This window comes from Piliocolobus tephrosceles, chromosome 10 (genome assembly GCF_002776525.5).
Source record: "Piliocolobus tephrosceles isolate RC106 chromosome 10, ASM277652v3, whole genome shotgun sequence".
NCBI lineage: Eukaryota > Metazoa > Chordata > Mammalia > Primates > Cercopithecidae > Piliocolobus > Piliocolobus tephrosceles.
The window spans coordinates 36,892,399-36,911,399 of record NC_045443.1 but is presented as its reverse complement, the minus strand read 5'-3'; the positions used below and the strand labels follow the sequence as shown (position 1 = coordinate 36,911,399).

The following is a 19,001-nucleotide window of genomic DNA, read 5'->3' as shown; positions in this document are numbered from 1 at the left end:
TCCGCCTCCCGGGTTCACGCCATTCTCCTGCCTCAGCCTCCCGAGTAGCTGGGACTACAGGCACCCGCCATCTCGCCCGGCTAGTTTTTTGTATTTTTAGTAGAGACGGGGTTTCACCGTGTAGACCAGGATGGTCTCGATCTCCTGACCTCGTGATCCACCCGTCTCGGCCTCCCAAAGTGCTGGGATTAGAGGCTTGAGCCACCGCGCCCGGCCGCCTTTTCCATATGAATTTGAAGTGCCCTTTTATTCTGATGCTGGGGTCTGCCAGCATTCTGGCAATGGGAGATTAGGTGACGGGATATGGCAGATCTTGAAAAGCACCCATGTGAGTGTGCATGCCTGTGCTTGCCCTCTTCCTCTGCCATGAGAGCATGCACCAGCTAGCCTACTAGAAGGCAAGAGACATGGAAAGCACAGCTGAGCCTCCCTAGTTGCCACAATGGTGTTACTAAATTAGATGATAGTCAGCTCACTCCTAGACATGATAGCAAGTCCAAAAGAGATCAGCAAAGCCACAAAACTGACCACCCAAGACACACAAGGAAAAAGCATATATTGTTGTGTGCCACTAAGGTTTTGTGGTTGCTGGCTACACGTCATTGTTGTGGCAATATAGAGCTGATTCAGCTGATACATCAGCATTGTGTTGGCACTGTTTTATAATAAAGTGAATTGAAGAGCTTTGGAACGTCCTGTGGCGAAACCAATGAAGAGAGAGTGTCAGAAGTGATTATGAAAAGAATATTGAGCAAGAAGAGGAACTTCTTGAGTAAGAAGTGGAATTGAGAGGTGCTCATCATAACATTTAAATATTTCCTGAGAATTCTCAGAAATATCAGGGGTGAGGAGAGAGCTAAATTTCCTATAGCCAAATGTAGCTTGGTGATTCTAAGCTAAATACAAATATTGTATTTGGTTATTTAAAAGAAGAGGGGGAGGTAAAACCTGAGAAGGCCAGAGCACCTGGGACCTTGTTTTACTAAAGTTTATTATGGTGAGTTTCTTGAATCCTTAATGAAACAAGGGAGGGAACAAAGAATAGAAAGTAGAGAATGTGCTTCTATTTCCCATAATTAATAAGCCACCAAGGAGCAGAGACAATATATTATTTATTTATTTTATCTCCCACAGTATCTAATACTGTGATTTATGCATAAATTAGCACTCAGTATGTGGTTTGTTGAATTCAATTGGACAATTATGAAATAATTACATTGTAGTTCCTTTGAGTTCTACATTAGAATTCTCATCCAAGATTTTTCTGAAAGCCACATTCAAGTGTTCAAAATTGACACAGAAGCCCATGTTTATTTGCATTTAGTTCAGTTTTAAAATCTAACCAACCTAATCTAATTTCACATAATTACAAATTTAGTTTCAGTGGCCCTGGTTCCCCATGACAAAAGAAAAAAAGAATACCTGCAAGAAGTAAGTTGAAGATAAGGAGTGAGGAGAAGGAAGGTTAGCGGTAAAGCCACCAGTGATTCTAACAGCAAAGGGACAAGAAAAAAGACTGGAACTTTATTTAGAGCATAAAGCTGATGCTTGGCTTGCCCTCTTGCTCAGATGGGACCTCAGGTAAGTCACTTAATATCTCTAAGGTTCCTTTCCTTTAATTACTTCAATTTTCTGTAAAATGAAGTGAATAAATATGCCCTATTTACTTCATTGATCATCATGAGAATGAGCGGATATGGGATATGTGAAAACCACAGACATTACACAACGTGATAAACCATCATCCATCCGAACACATAAACCTAATCTTTATTGTGACTCAAGATTAGGGAACACAATGATCTACATAGCATCATGCTGATCTAACTCTAGCTTTATGATGTTAACTAATCTTTTCTAAATCCTGAGCGCATAATACCACCCCTTCTAAAAGAAATGTCCACTTGCCGTTTGGTCGAGCTATAAACAGATGCACCAAGATACTTCCTCAGTGAGGCTGTCGTCTTGGCATTCGATCCATGATTCGGAGATTTTGACTGGCTAAATTGTAAAGACCACTTAAAATAACTTGCAATTGTCTTGTTTCTTAGACTATGCAGATTTTCTCCCTTTAAGTTAATGTTAAAATGATATATGCAATAAATTGCATATTTGAGTAAATGACATATGCAATAAATTACAACATATGCAATAAAATCAATTAGGTAGCCTTTTCTGAAATTCGGTAAACCCACCAGGAAGGGTCAGAGATAAATCCTTGATATCTAGCAAAAATGAATAAAAATAAGATTTTCAACAGAATCAGTGGATTTTATAAAAGATAGAACTTATAATAGGAAAGAAACACTAAGTGTACATGATCATCTGTGAAGCATAATGTAATGAGAACAATACTGGACTTGAACTAAAAGTTTTGTGTTCATAGCCCAGATTTACTCCCAACTATAATATGATGTTGAGCAAATTACTGAGTGTCACTTAAGCCTACATTTTTGCATTTATCTAAAGAGAATAGTACCACCTACCTTACAACATTACTGAAAAAGATTCAACTAGGCCAGGCTAATTAAATAATAATAAAGTATACCATACTCTTAGTTTCCTTTTTTAAAAAATCTTTCCTGAATTTTGGTTAGAGTTAAGTCCTGATTCAAAGGACAGGTGTGTGTGTCTTCCTTCCTTGACACTAAGGCTGTTTCTGGTGAGCTTTTGCTCATCCAACTCTAATAGAAACTCCATATTCTTGCTATAAATAAAGGCCTTTGTAATTTGTGACATTTACTTCTTACCTAATTCTGCAACTCCAGATCTCAGACTCTGGCTCTGTCACATGGAAAAAGTCTTCTGCGTGCTCACTGCGTCAGCATACTCTACCACCCTTTCTGTATCACCTCGTATGGTAGGAGCTTACATAATTGTAAAGTGGTTGCATAGCAACCACATTATCAAACATCTCCATCCCACTTCTGTCTTAAACCCCCAAACAACCAGTGGAGCATTTTCAGTTAACAACAGTCTTTAACCAGAGGAGAGAAAATTCCAGGTTGCTGATTCAGTTATTTCTTTTTATTTACCTCTATTTTTATATTCACCCAGCTTGTGTGAAAAACAAAAACTGAAGTGCTCACAGATGAGGCAGTGATTAGCATCTAAACACGCCATACGCCAAGGGATAGATGTTGTTGTTGCAGCTATCCAAAGTTAGCCAGATTTATCACTGAAAAATAGCTTCCCCCAGAACGTAAGAAAGCCACGGCCGCCTGCTCCTTTTTGGCTGGTGGAGTGAAACAGACTTTACAGTACACTGGATCAGCTAAACTGTGAATTACAGGTGAGCCAAAGCCGTTCTGTCAGTCATTCAAGGAAAAATGACTTCACTCAGCTAGAGGACACTCCCTTGACAAAAAAAGAAAAAAAAAAAAAAAAAAAGGAAAAAGGACTTGAGAAATCATTGAATCAAGACCTTCCTTGCCTTCCTTGTTCAGTTCCATTGATTTGCCTAAAGTCATAAAAACAGTAACCTAGTTGCAAAGATGGAATAAGGAAAAATCTTCCTGCTTAAATTAAAGATTCCTCCAAGGAGGCAGCATGATACTGTTTTAAGAGCACAGGGCATTAAGCATAACCACTTTGGTTTACATTCTAATTCTCAATTACAAGCTACCACCAGGTTAACTTATATGGGTTTCAGTTTCCACAATGCTACCTTACAGGATCATTTGGAAAGCTACATAAGACAATCCACATGATATTCATGTTACTGCACCTTGTGCAAGTTATGTTAGCAATTATTATTATTATTATTATTCAGTGGTCTAGGAAATCCAAATTTGTCTGGTCCAGAAACAAAAATAGTTGTCCTATGTCTTCAAAAGAATGGAGCGTCCTACATTCAATGGAACTGTAAAGTCAAATAAGCTTTAAAACTTTAAAACTATATCTAAATCACTGACTATTTGCTTTCTTTAAAATTCTCTTCCCCTGGTTCTTGGATGACTATTCTAAGTGTTGAACGAATTTGACCAGCTCAAAACAGTAACCACATTTAATGTGGAATTAAGAAATAAGAGTTTGTATTTCTACCAAAAACTCTCATTTGACCCTTTGAACCAGATTCTAGTTTTGTTTGTTTATTTGTTTGTTTCGGTGGGAGGAAAGAGGAAGAAAATGAACAAAACAAAAATATATGCAGTATAAGAAACCTGGCCTAATTTGAACCTTGAGCGACGACGTAAACATTATTTTAAAGAGAAGCTTCAATGATTAATTACACAGTTTTTCCCCCCTCTAGGAAATCAACAATCAACTAGATGTAACACATAGGAGAGTTTATTTTTGGCTAGTCTAGTAATTATAGCCAGAACAGAGCAGGGCAGGTAGATAGGAAATATTTTAGAAACTATTTTATCAAAGCATCAGGATTTTCAAAACGAACAAGGCAGGGGTTCCCTCCCACGCTTAAAATAACAATGAAAAACGTGGCTGCGGTTAGATCCTTTAAGAAAAAGAATCAGTTTGAGTCTGACTCTTGGGCCTGGCCACGCTTATCTTCTATAATAGTATAATGCTCTCTTCTATAATAGTCTTCTCTTTGTTTAGTGAGGAGGAAGACTCATTCTTTCTCCAACCTCAAAGAATCAATCAATATGAACATAAATATTCAAGAGATCTCAAGTTGTCCTTTTGCCTACCTCTGTGATACCAGGAATATTTTCTCAGATGACTTCCAAGTGTTATTTTGCCATGTCTGTAAAAACAGACTATCAGAAGTGTCTGGATCAAGCAATGGGAGCACTTAAGTAGAGCTTTCAGACCTTTCATCTTTCTTCTGGAATAATTTCTCTAACTCTCATGCATACAGCGCACACTAGCAGATACTAGCGTTTTGGTATTATCTGTGACCTTCTATAAAAGTTGCTACTAGGATGGGCATGGCGGCTCATACCTGTAGCCCCAATTACTCTAAATGGCTATGGTATTCTTAGGCCAAACTCATTACAGTGTAATACTCTGCTATTCGAAAAATATTTCTTTTATTTTCTTGATAGTGCAGTGGACCCTGAAAGACACTGTAGGTCTTTTTGTTTGATTAATTTCTTGTTCACTTTGTTTTCAAACATCATCAATGTAGAAGAGGAAGATGATATTAACAAAGACCATGTGGTGCTTAAAGTATGTGAAGCTGGTTAAAATATTCCCAGTTGATACTTGTTTCTCTGGCCATATGAAGAAATTTACAGGCCAGTCATGGTGGCTCACATCTGTAATCCCAGCATTTCGGGAGGCCAAGGCAGGAGGATACCTTGAGCCCAGGAGTTCGAAACTAGCCTGTGTGAAATAGAGAGACCCCATCTCTACAAAAATAAAAATTAAAAGGAAATTTACAATTTTTGGCTAAGAGGATATAGTATCAGGTGAGAGAACTTTAAAGCAAACTTAATCCAGGCAGTGCCACCTTCTGCCCCCACCCACCTTCATTAGTACTGGATCAGGAAGCACTTTATACTCAATTATTTTTGCTTTTCAGTGCTGTGACCTTGTATAGAAGTTGCTGCCAGGCTGGGCGTGGTGGCTTATGTCTGTAGTCTCAACTACTCAGGAGGCTGAGATGAAAGGATCATCACTTGAGCCTGTGAGGTGGAGGCTGCAGTGAGCTGAGATGGTGCCACTGCACTCCAGCCTGAGCAACAGAGGGAGACCTTGTCTTAAATAATTAAATAAATAGTGTTGCTACTATGTTCAACTGCAAATGTTAGATGAACAGTCATTTAAATGAGAATTGAAGCCCATGGTAAGAAAGACATGAATTTTTGTGATGAATTTAGTAAAAAAGGTGGTTGGTGGAATTTGACTCATTAAACAATGGTGAGTCAGTTAGGAAGTTGAGCAATGTGGACAAATGAGGAAGAAAAGACCAATAAAGAGCAGGTACAAATATGGAAGTGCCAATAATATCAGCCTCATTTAGCCTAGTTTTTCCTAAAACTTTGGGTACTTAGTAAAATTGTAGAAAAGTTCATTTGAGAACCATCTGGAACAACACGGATGAACTTTGAAAAATTATGTTAATTGAAACTTTACAATTCCACTTATATGAAGTACCTAGAGTCAAATTCGTAGACACAGAAAGTAGAATGGTTGTTGCTGGGGGTTGCGGGAGGGGAAAATCAGGAGTTATTTTTTAATGGGTGTAGAGTTTCAGTTTGGGAAAATGAAAAAGTTCTGGAGCTGGATGGTGATGACGGTTATAAAAGAATGTCAATGTACTTAATGCCACTGAGCTGTACACTTCAAAACAGTAAATTTTACATTATGTATATTTTACCACAATAAAAAAGAATCACCTGAAGAAAGATAGCAAAGGAAGAAACTGACTAGGATGATACAATTGAAAGAACCATGAGAGACAAATATATATAGACCAAATTCCTTTTATCATAGTCTGTTTTTAACCTTAAAATGTATAGAAAAGTTCAGCAAAAGAGTGCCCCCTTGTGGACCTCTGCGAGGTGGCAACATGTACAATTAATCCTGAATGTCCCTGTACAATTACAAGGCTCTTTTGAATTATACATGCTTGCATTCCTTGATGACAGGGGCATCAAAACCCTCCCAAAAGTTAACTCAAGATCAGAGACTGAAGAAAAGGATGCTGATATATTTTGAAGAGATTTCTCTTAATTTCTAAGTTGGCAGAGTCAAAAGATGATTCATTTCTTGAAGGTTTTTAAAAGTTGAAGTTGAGCAGTTGTTATGGAATTGCAACTTAGGATGTTTATGTTCATGTTGGGTTTCTGGAGGAAGTCTCTCTACAAGAAAAAATATTTGGAGTGTTTTCTGTAGGGGATATCTTTGAAGATTAACCTTCATTCATCACTTCAATTTGTTCTGTTTCTCAGCAAGAATGACTTTTTTGTTACTTCTATTCAACTTTGCTCTTAATAAATAGAAAACTAGAGAAAATAAATATCTGTATGACTTCCACGAAGTGGTATAATGTCCTTCCACAATATGTATGTTAACACTTTTTCATTTCAAGTAGCTTTTTGATGATTATATAATTATTCCTTTTTTTTAATCGAGAATTTCTTCAACCTCATATAGTAGCCAAGGAACATATTAAATAAGTTTTTCAAGGTCGTTGAAAGAATGAGTGGGAAAGCAATATTAAAATTTGGATTTCCCAAGTGATGTTAGCTGGTTGCCAGCACTGTTGCTCTAAAAATGTAGTTCTTAAGTAGAAACACTTTTTTAGTTGGGATTTCTCAATGTAGTTCTATGATTTTGTGAGGAAAAATGACATAGAATTGACCAAAATTTCTTTTGCAGGCATAGGTTCCTAACTGTGAATATCCTGATTTTGAAGAAAGCAATAGATTAACTGCAACTGCTGGCAGCTTTCACTTGACCTTGCAAAGGTTACAATTATCCAGAAATCTCATACGAAGCACCATTTGGTGAAAAGTTCAAATTAAATATCGCTTTACACATGGGCTTCTGTTTCCTTAGGATCTGGAGTTTGAACCAGACTAGTATTGATATAATAACTGTACCTAGCTTAAGCAGTTTGTATTGATCCACTCTGAGATGTTTTGGAGACCATTAGATATAAGTTCACACTGTTATTGTAAAACTTTATGAACCGGCTATTATCCCTTCCAGTTTTAACTATGTGGAAGTTTTTTTTTTTTTTAATCTTTTAATTTTGGAACAATTTGAGATTTAGAGAAAAGTTGCAAAGAAAGTATAATTTGTATATACTTTCAATCAGTGTCTCCTCATGTTAACACCTTACATTATTCTGCTACCTTTGGAAAACTAACAAACTTATACTGGTACATCCCTATTAACTAAACTCCAAATTTTATGTACATTTCACTAGTTTCTCCACTGATGTTCTTCTTCTATCCCAGATTCGCATGCAGAATATCATATTGCATTTAGCCATCATGTCTCCTTAGTCTTCTCTTCTCTGTGAAAGTTTCTCATATTTTTCTATTTCTCATGACCTTCACAGTTTTAAGGAATATTTATTTTGTAGAATGTTCCCAAATTCAATTTTAACCAAGAAGATAAAAGTTATACACTAAGAATTTTTTCTCATGATTAGACTGGAGTTATGGGTTTTCATATCAGGCAGGTGTATATGGTATCAACATAACTTATCACTGGTGATGAGAACCTTGACCACTTGGTTAAGGTCGTGCTTTTCCACCAGAAAGTTGCTATTTTTCCTTTCACTGTTCTTTAGGAGAGCATCACTAAGTTCAGCCCACACTCCTCAAGATGGAAGGGAGAGGAGAGAATATCTGCATATGTTATTTGAAATTTTCTGGAAGGAAAATTTGTCTCTTGTCTCCCCTTTATTTATTTGTTCAGTGATTTCTTTGTACCAGTACAGACTCATGTGCTATTTTAAACTTTGGGTTATAATTCAATACCACATTATTTATTTTACTGCCCAAATTATTCCAACTTTGGCCATTGTGGTTTCTTTCAGGTTTGTTACTGTGACCTTTTGATATGCCTTCATTCTTTGGGGAGTGGGGGTTGTTTGTTGTTTGTTTGTTTGTTTGCTTGCTTGCTTTTGAACACTTCTGGCACTAAAAGATGATCCAGGTTCATCTAGTATTTACCCAACCCCAGCCCTAGAATCAGTAATTCCTTCAAGGAGCTCTGATTGATTGTTTCTATTGGTGACTGGTATTTAGAAAGCAAGATCTGGGTGCTTAGTGTGTTCATTGTTATAGGATGTCATTACTTCTAGGCTCTTCCAGCAAACTGAAGTAGGAAACACATGTATGTATGCTAATAATACATATATATGTATATAAGCACATATATAATTATTTCTCTGTCTCTCAATTTATATATAGATGATTAAGTGGTTAAATAGATGATTAGTAGATATTAATAGATAATAGGGATTCATACTGAAATTTCTGACACTAATCTAGTACTACGGAGTTTATTTGAGTCTTCTGTTGAGACTTACTAAAAATCTTGAACTTTACTTCCTTTTATTAACTGAATCTTTTTGGTATTACGTTTTATATTAGTAAAGGATGTTTCCCTATTAAGCTGATGCTGGTGTACTTTGGTAACATAATGGTGTTGCAGTATCATTCTCTATAAATCAAGCAGAAATGTCTTGACCCATGTGGCAGACACTGCTGATTATCTGCCTAATATTTCATCTTTTCCTCATTTCACAAATTTTAAGGACAGCAATGTGTCCAGTTAAAAATTCTCCTCCGTAAACTCTCTTTAAGGTAAAATTTCCCCCACGTAATCTAGACTTACAAGATGCAGGAGGAAACTTCCTGTAGGAAGCTTGGGAATGTTATTGTTTTCACAATAAAAGTCACCTTTGCCCCTCATCCTGCTCTCTTCCTCCCGTATGAGATATACAAAGGACATCTGGAGGTGGGGCAGCCATCCTATAACCAAGAGGATTAAAGACACTAAGAATGGCAGAGAAGGAAGGTAGAAGGAGCCTGGTCTGATGAATTCTCTTAGCACCTTCTATGCACCACCTCTAATTCACCATCTTTAGTCTGCTTACCCCCAGACTTCTTGTACATGGGGAAAATTAGCTCATATTTGGCTAAGCTACTTCTGTCAGTTATGCAACATTCAACGCAGTAATCTAACCCCTTTGGAGAAATAGAAGGACATACTTTTTTCTTTCTAAATTGGATGGTCTATTATTGTAATTACATGTGGCACAAAATACCAGCCAGTGCTTGTTCATTATATTATGTTTAGGTGTTGAAGAGCGTATTTCAGTTTCAAGAGTTAGTATGCAAAGAGATTAATGGCATTTGGACTATTCATTCTAAACCAGCATGTTTCAGGATTAGCCAAAAGCTCATCCATATATAGTATTTAAAGAAACAAACTTTGGAAAAACAAGGAAATTGTGTATGGGTCCTAAGGTATCATAAGAGATTGATTTTCAGAACATTACAAGGAAATTGTGTATGGGTCCTAAGGTCATCGATTAGTATCATAAGAGATTGATTTTCAGAACGTGATTCAGTATCTTATATATACAGTCTAATAATTCTTGGGGGGGCAAGAGTGGATATGGGGTAGAAAAGGAGAGTAGGGGAGTTCATGTCAGAGTTCATGGGAGAATACACAGTTTGAAAAAATTAAAATTATAATGATTTTTGATCAATGTACTTAATTTTCTTTGAAAGTAAATAATGATAATAGTAATAGACATATATGATATTCTGGGCAATATAATAGGCACGTAAAATAATTATAACATTAACTTGTCACAATAATACTTTGCAGTAGCTATTCTTAGTATCTGCATTTAAAAGATGGGGAAACTCAAATGCAGAAGTGTAAGATCACATATCTAGTAAGTGCTCATAATTCAAATCCAAGTATGTCTTATTCCAGGATCTAGGTTCCTACCCATTTCACTGAAGTGTTTTTTGCTAAATGACTAAAGGAAGGTATAGCACTTGCATTTTATCAAAAGTCACTTTACAAAAGGGATTTTTAAAAACTTGAGTAATACTGTCGTATTCCTAACGAAAAATGAAAAGGTATGTTCCTACCCACCAACAGGAGTAAATCACATTGCTAAATGACATAATTTTGTAAATACATGTAACAGTTTAGACTGACATTTAATTTGCTTGAGTCCATGACCTCAGGCCATTCAATATCACTAAGGCATGCTTTCTCAATCAAACTATAAAAAATGAAATATATTTATTTCACATAAACTATTTGCAAAAGGAATATGTATAGTTCTGCTACATTGCTCGTAATTTATTTTTATATGAGGTACTTTGATACCAGGCTACAAAGAGTGGGGAGCCTTCACTCTCATTTTGATTTAGGAAATGCCAGATACCTGTGAGCTCAATTGATATGCATAAATTATGAATTATGAAAGGCTTTAGAATGATTTTGTCATTTTTTTCTCCTTCTATTCAATCTATATGGTTTTATTCTTGAAAATTATTGGTTACTTAATAAATAAATTGAAAAGTAGAAATTTCTACCAAACAATAATTTTTCCAATATTTATGGTATACTCTGTTTGGTAGACAAAGGTTCTTTTTTTTTTCTTTTTTTCTTTTTTTTTTTTTTCTGTATATAAAATGCCACAGTACCTACAGGAGCTGAAACATTTGCAGGGACTCCCCTATCTATTGCTTTGTGAACGTAAAAATTTGCATGAAGAGTTTTTGGCATACCTTATACAAGTGTGCACAGGACTGAATAAATTGTCTCAAATAGCAATGTCCCAGTACAGTCTTAGCAGCAAAATCTCATATCTGGAAGTAGCATCCATAATAATTCCATTATAATATGAACATATTATTGCATAAATCCTTGTTGATTAAAGAAAATAAATATACTTTAAAAAGACTTCAGCATATAAATGAATATATATTCAAAAACAGATACAGCTAAAAATCAATATAATTACAGAAGTACCCTCTGGTAAGGAAAGCTGCCCATATGTCATATGGGACCTCCAGATCCGTTAATACTTGATTAAATTTTCTCCCATCATCCCATTCCATGCCTATGTCAGTAAAACATTCTTCTCAAGTTTTCTAGGTCTTATATCTTGGTTCTTCTGGCTTGTTTGCCCTTTGAACTAGCTTAGCTAATGGATAATCTTTCCACCTGGAAATATCCTTTCTATTTCATGCCGTGTTAACCCAAATGTGAAGTTCAGTCATTTATTGTTCTCCCTCAAAATAGAAAATTGAATAAAGCCTATATATATATGTAATATAATTTACCAAATTTAGGGGGAGGAAAGGCATAGGAGGGACTTTACCTTGAAGCAGCATGATTATTTTAAATTGAGTAATAGACATCCTAGTTACTAAGAACCCTTCAGTCATCCCACACACTGCCAGGTATTTCTCACTGCTGCCTCACTGCAGATTGACCCCGGCCTACTACTGTCTCTTTGGTTCTTTATTTATCTTCCCACTTCTATTTTGTAATTTCCCTGTCCTCCCCTCCATGAGTTGTCTTCTAAGAACTCCAAATTCAGCAGAGAAATTCACTTTGTTTTCCTCCAAGTACCCTAAAAGACAGAGCCTAACCAAAACTTCTGCAGTGCTGTTTTATCAGGAAGTGAAATCCCGGGGAAGCAAGAATGAGGTAAAGAGCAAAGTGAAGCAGGGAAGGAAGAAAAGAAAATAGGAGATGGTTCATTACTGACCTGGTCATAGTTTCACAAGAAAAGATATCTCAGCATCACAGGACAGGGGGAAGTTTTTGCATCTCCAAGCAGCTGGGGGAGAAAGGCAGCAAATACATCTGCAGGACCCTTTCCACCTCCGGTCTCTCATCAGTCAGCTTCCTTCCAATAGGACATTAACTCCTCTGTACTTGTGGTTTTAAACACTTGTATTTCTCATCAAATAAATATGTAATAACATTACTTGATTCCTGGATATACTCAAATGATACATTCTCCTTCTGATTTTTTTTCTTTTTAGAGACAGGATCTCATTCTGTCGCCCAGGCTGAAGTGCAGTCATGGCTCACTGCAACCTTAAGGGAGCCTCCAGAATAGCTGGAACTACAGGCATGCGCCACCACGCATGGCTCTCCAGGATTTTAATCAGCAAACTCACTGGCGGCTATCATCTGTCATTTCAAAAAAACCTCTTGCCAGTGTCCTGCTGGAAAAAAAAAAAATATATATATATATACACACACATATATATACACACACACACATATATATATGTATTTATATACAACTGGGAATTCTGTCCATAAATTCACCAACCTTAGCTACGCTTTGAACACTGCCCAACCGTGCTGCTTTTCCTTCCCCAGCTTGCTCTCCTGCTCTATACACAATTTTTAATCTTTGCTCTCCTTAAACCTAAAGCTCCAAGCTTTCCCCTCACTCCCAGGAGATGACTTTACCACCTACTTCACAAGGAACATGAGAGCCATTAAATAAGACATCCCATCATATTCCTATCGCTCAATTTTCTTTCTTTCTTTTTTTTTCTTCTTCTTTTTTTTTTTTTTTTTTTTGAGACAGAGTCTCCTCTGTCGCCTAGGCTGGAGTGCAGTGGAGGGATCTAGGCTCACTGCAAGCTCCACCTCCCGGGTTCTCGCCATTCTCCTGCCTCGATCTTCTGAGTAGCTGGGATTACAGGCGCCCGCCACCACGCCCGGCTAATTTTTTGTATTTTTAGTAGAGACGGGGTTTCACTGTGTTAGCCAGGATGGTCTCGATCTGCTGACCTCGTGATCCGCCCGCCTTGGCCTCCCAAAGTGCTGGGATTACAGGCGTGAGCCATCGCACCCGGCCCCCAATTTTCAAATCTACTTGCATCCTTAGTAGCAACGACAGGGCCTGGCATGGAGGGGATATATAGTAAATATTTACTGAATAAATGCATATCCATCCTTACCTCCTTCATCACGTGTAATGAAGAAATCCTTTCCTTTGTCTCCATATTCTTTTTCATTTGCCTTTCATGAATCTCACACTACTCATTTTTTTACTCTCTCCTAGAGTCTTTATCCTCCCCGTCTCTACGGGTTACTTCTCATGGGCATTTAAGTATGTTATAATGTCTCTAAGTTAAAAAAAGAAAAAATTCCTGCAGACTTACTCCCACCCTTCCATAGCTGTATGATATTCCATTGTATCCTACAATTTGTCCATTCTTTTGTTGGTTGTTTGAGTTATTTTCTGGTTTTTGTTAACACAGTGTTTCTACAGACATATGTAGTATTTTCTCCAGAAGAGAAATTGCTTGATAATTAGGTGTGCACAAACTCAACTATGGTACATAATGCCAAATTGTGATTCAAAACGATTGGATCGTTTACACTCATGCTGGCCATGTGGAAGGTTTTCCATGTTTCCATGTCATCATACTTTAATAGTCTCAGAATTCTTTTTTAAATTAATTACTTTTTAAATTTTTTTCTCTTTTGGTTTTGCTTTGTTTCACATTTCTTAGGTTTTGCACATCTAATGGGTGTGTAACGGTATCACAGTTTGGCTTTACTTTGAATTTCCCTGGTTACTAATGAAATTGTCCATCTTTTAATTATAGACCATTCCTCTTTCTTCTGTCAGGAACTTAACGTTTTGGCTCATTTTTCTCTTTTTTTTTTTTTTTTTTTTTTTTTTGAGATGGAGTCTCGCTCTGTCATCCAGGCTGGAGTGCAGTGGCCGGATCTCAGCTCACTGCAAGCTCCGCCTCCCGGGTTTATGCCATTCTCCTGCCTCAGCCTCCCGAGTAGCTGGGACTACAGGTGCCCGCCACCTCGCCTGGCTAATTTTTTGTATTTTTTAGTAGAGACGGGGTTTCACCGTATTAGCCAGGATGGTCTCGATTTCCTGACCTTGTGATCCACCCGTCTCGGCCTCCCAAAGTGCTGGGATTACAGGCTTGAGCCACCGCGCCCGACTGGCTCATTTTTCTCTTATATCATTTATCTCTTTAGTGTTGGTCTGCATTTCTTTCTATAGTCTTGATATTAATAATTTTAAATCATATTTGCTACAAATATGATATTTGTGATTTGGTTCTTACTTTATGCTGTTTTCTTGTTAAACAGATGGACTTATTCTTAATATGGTTGAATTAAATAGTCTTTTTCTTTGAAATTTGAGTATTTTGTTTCTTCTTTGAGAAATCTTTGCTCTGAAATCATAAAGATTTTCTCATAGATTGTCTTATAAAGTGTTATAGAATTCTCTAATCTACCTATAATTAATTATGTGATAACCAGCTTCCAAAATGGCACCAATAATCCCTGCCCCTGATATTCGTACCTTGTCTGTGGTATCCCCACTCACTGAATAAGGCTGACCTGTGTAATAAACAGGATATGCAAAGATGATGGTGTTAGATCTCTGAGCCTAGATAATAAAAGGCATTGCAATTTCTACCTGTCCTCTCTATTTCTAGCTATGAGGGAAACCAACTTCTGTGTCATGAGGACATTCAGGCAGCACTATGGAGCCGTCCATGTGGCTAGGAGCTGAAACTGAGCCAAGAAGCAGTGAGGAACTGGCTGGTAACAGCCATGTGGATAAGCCATCTGAGAAGTGCATGCTCTAGTCTCAGTCAAGCCTTCAGAAGACTGTGGCACCTGACATCTCAACTGCAACCTCATTAGAAACTCAAGACAGAACAGCCAGAGAAGCTGTTCCTGAATTTCTGACCCACAGAAACTGTGTCAAATAGATATTTATTATTGTTTTGAGCCCTGAGTTTTTGGAGTGACTTGTTGCTCCGAATATGTTAGATAATATATTATATATGTAAGGTAACATTCAGTTTTGATATTTTCACAAGCATGATCAGTTATTTCAGCACTATTTAAGAATTTCTTTCTATCTTCTGTTATCAGCAAGATCAGCTGTGTCATAAATTAAGTTTCCAGTTACATGTAGATTTGATTCCGGACTCTTTATTCTGTTTCACAGGTCACTTTGCTTATCCTTGAGTGAATACTTCATTATTTAATTATTATATATATATGTGTGATAAAGCATATGGTTTGCTATAGTCTTACTTATTTTTAACCCCTTTGTCTTTTATATCTTTAGAATCAGCTTGACATTCCTTACAAGAAAATCCATTGGGTTTTGAGTGGAATTACATTGAGTATAAGTACCAGTTGGGGGAAAATTGATATCTTCAGTATGTTGAATCTTTTAATCCATTTGTAATCCATGCTGTGTCATTGTTTTTATTTGGAGTTGTCTTTCAAAATGTTTTACAGTTTTCTTTGCAAAGGTCACATACATCTTTTGTTAGTTCCATTACCAGGTATTTCATTTTTATATACATGAATGAAATATTAATAGATTTTTAAAGAAATAAAATTTAAAATAGCATAAGATATATCAAATTGCTCAAGTCAGAAACTGGCACATAGTAAATACATGATGAATATCCTAAAGCAGATGTATGAATGAATAAATAAATGGATGAATGGATGAATATGAGACCCAGTATGCATATCTGTAACCGATTATTTCAGATACCATTCTGCTTAGGTATTCATTATTCTCGAGGGATTTTCTCTCCACAATAAGAAACCTTGATGTTTCCAGTTCTTACCTCAGTATGCCACTGATAAAGTAAAACAGATCTGAAGGAATAGTTTCAAAGAGATGTAAAATGACATCTTGTCAACTTGTTTTTTTCCTTTTTCATGACTCCTTTTTCTTCTTTCTAACTTTTGGCATCTATAATGGAGATTTCCTTCCAAGCATATTTAGTTCAACTTAAATATACTTCATTGAGGCTTTGGCAAACCTTTTCGCGTATAAGGATAATACAGAATTATCTATTTTTCTGTAGTTTGTTTTACTGCTGCTGTTATTGTTGTTTTATTTTGTTTGCTATAAAGTTAAGCCTCTTGTTCAATGGAAAATATGATCAAAAATAATTTTCAAAAATTATTTAAGGGCCCCATCATTACAGCAATCATTAGTCCTACTGTGTATGAAATTTCTAAGTATTTCTAAATGCTCAACCCTAGACATTCCCTTCACTGATATTTTTAAAGTGCTTTCAGTACCTTGGCCATTTAATAACTTATGTTCTTTTTTCAAAATCTTAGGAAGAAATTGCATTTTGGAATTGGGCCAATAGTATGTGTTTCTCCGGTAGATAAGCAAAATTTCATAAGAACAAAGATGATTCAAGCAGATGTTTATCACGAAACTGTGAGAAAAAGCACCCAAAGTCACAAAGATAAACATTAAATCCAGTCTTTGGAAATTTCCCCCACCATACCTGAGCATCTTTTGAAGCAGATATTCAATTATTTTGAAGCATTTTTAAAGAATTTCTTAGATTTTATCTAAGAGACACTTTTGAAATCTTAGTTAAAATTCATGGAAATATATCCTAGATGACTTTGGATAACTGTCAGCAAGTAGGTAAGAACCTTTATTTTATCCCTCAGTGACTCACTCAGCTGTGAATGGCTCTCTGTGATCTGGTCACAGCTTATTTCTTGCCACATCCTATTTTCAATCCTCTTCCAATCATGTGGAACTTCCAGCATCTCCTTACACATGCCATGTTATTTTACACTTTTGTGACTTTGCTCATATTGTTCTCTCTCCCTGGAAAGCTCCCCGACAAACTCCACTGCCGTTACCCACTAGGCAAGTACGTCCTGTTTTCAGAAGCAGCCCAATATCACCTTTCCTACCTAGGGAATCTTGTCAGACTGCCCTTCATTACTAACAGACAAAATAACTACCTTATCTTTGGTACTCTCTCTCTTCACTCTAGACCTATGTAGCATGCTACCTGTAATATTGTATTGGTTTGTTTGCATTTGTGTTTCCACTGAGCAACGATAAATTATGTATAGACAAAAATCGTATTGCTCACGTTTGGATTACTAGCAGTGTTCTGATTCAGAGTATGTACTCAATAAATTCATCTTGAAAAGTGAATGAATGAATAAATGAACTCCTATATCTCCATCATTGATTTACTATTTAATCAGTGAAGTTTTTAAATTATATTCTCCCATATCTTGAGATTTAGTCTTGTGTTAAATCAGTTGCACACATTAGACATTACTTTGTCCTTTTCACTTCTTCTTAGCACATATGGGATATATAATCTTTATAAAGGTTAAAGAAATATATTGTAATATGTTATAATACAATAAAGGTACATCTGAAACAACATAGTGCAGACACTGTTTCCAATGTTGGACATTATGCTGGAGTAAAACTTAAAGAATCTTGGAAAGAAGAAATACTTAAATAATGTCACCAGTGTAATGTGCCACATTGTAATGGTGTTATGCGTATTACATATCTTGTCTAGTAATGCACAAAAAGCCTAAAGGATTTTTTCATATTTTCCTCATGTGAAAATGAAAACACTGAGTCTCAGAGAGATTAAATAAATTGCCAAGTGTTGTGTCAAGCGATTTTGATCCTGGTCTTTCTAATATAAAAGTCCATGTTTTAAATTATTAACTGTTTAACATATAACAATGATAGATCATTACATGGTAATATAAATATATAAGTGAACACGAATTATATTTTTACTTCTGCATTCAATCAAGTGCAATATGTCGTTTTGGTTGATGGATACAGAAAAAACTCAACATCTTGCAGACATTAGGTTGAAAAAGAGGACATTTTTATATCCGTTTCAGGTAAACATATATATTTTTCTTTGATACTACACCAAAATTTGACAAGTGACCATTTCTTAAAGGGTAGTAGCAGCATGAAATCCAAAGTAACATCAACAAACTTTTCGTTCTCTATTACACTAAAATTCATTGGTTTTATCTTACACAAAGTGCGGATGATTTTGTAACATCATGTATTAGTCATTTAGAAAACATTATTCCACTGGATTATGCAGATTTTCTAAATGCTGACACATTTCATTTTATAATTTCAAAAATGAACATTTATTAATATCACCAATCTCATTAAAATATTTGAACTATTGGGATGCATCAAGTTCATTCTGGTAGACACACATTTTTCAACATGTAACTCTCCCTTGAAAACTCAAATTTTATCATTGGCAACAAATGCAGTCCGTTGTTTTCCTTGAATTAACAAACTCACTTTGCACATTTTTGAGAAAATATTTGCCAATTATCCAAGTCTGAATAGACATGGTTTCTTTGTCAATGTTCGTTCTTTTAATGGTGTTTTCTGAAGAAAAGTGTCGTTCATTTGCAACTCATTGGCACAAATGCTTTTCTTCCGGAGAACCATCATACTTGAGTAAGCAGCAGAAGCGCCTAATGCATACTTTCCATTTCATCATGCAGAATATTAGCAGGACATTTTCTCAAGGATTGAGATTTAATAACATAAATAATTATAACTACTTAATCAATGATATACTTAAGTGAAACAGGCATGCAATAAAATGTTTTTGAATAAATGAATAAGCTGCCTTGTATTAGGCCCACCAAGGTGAATTTGAAGGTATATATTTGACTCATGGAAACAGAACTAACACAATGTTTCATGAATGAAAGTTCACAGA

At 36.1% G+C, this 19,001-nt stretch overlaps 1 long non-coding RNA gene across 1 annotated transcript; it reads left to right on the top strand.

The window, feature by feature from the left end:
* The first annotated feature begins 1,382 nt into the window (after positions 1–1,382).
* LOC116418947 lies at positions 1,383–18,269 on the top strand. The gene is made up of 2 exons (XR_004229159.1): positions 1,383–1,581; positions 14,907–18,269. It is a non-coding gene; the product is annotated as an uncharacterized LOC116418947 (long non-coding RNA).
* Positions 18,270–19,001: the final 732 nt, after the last annotated feature.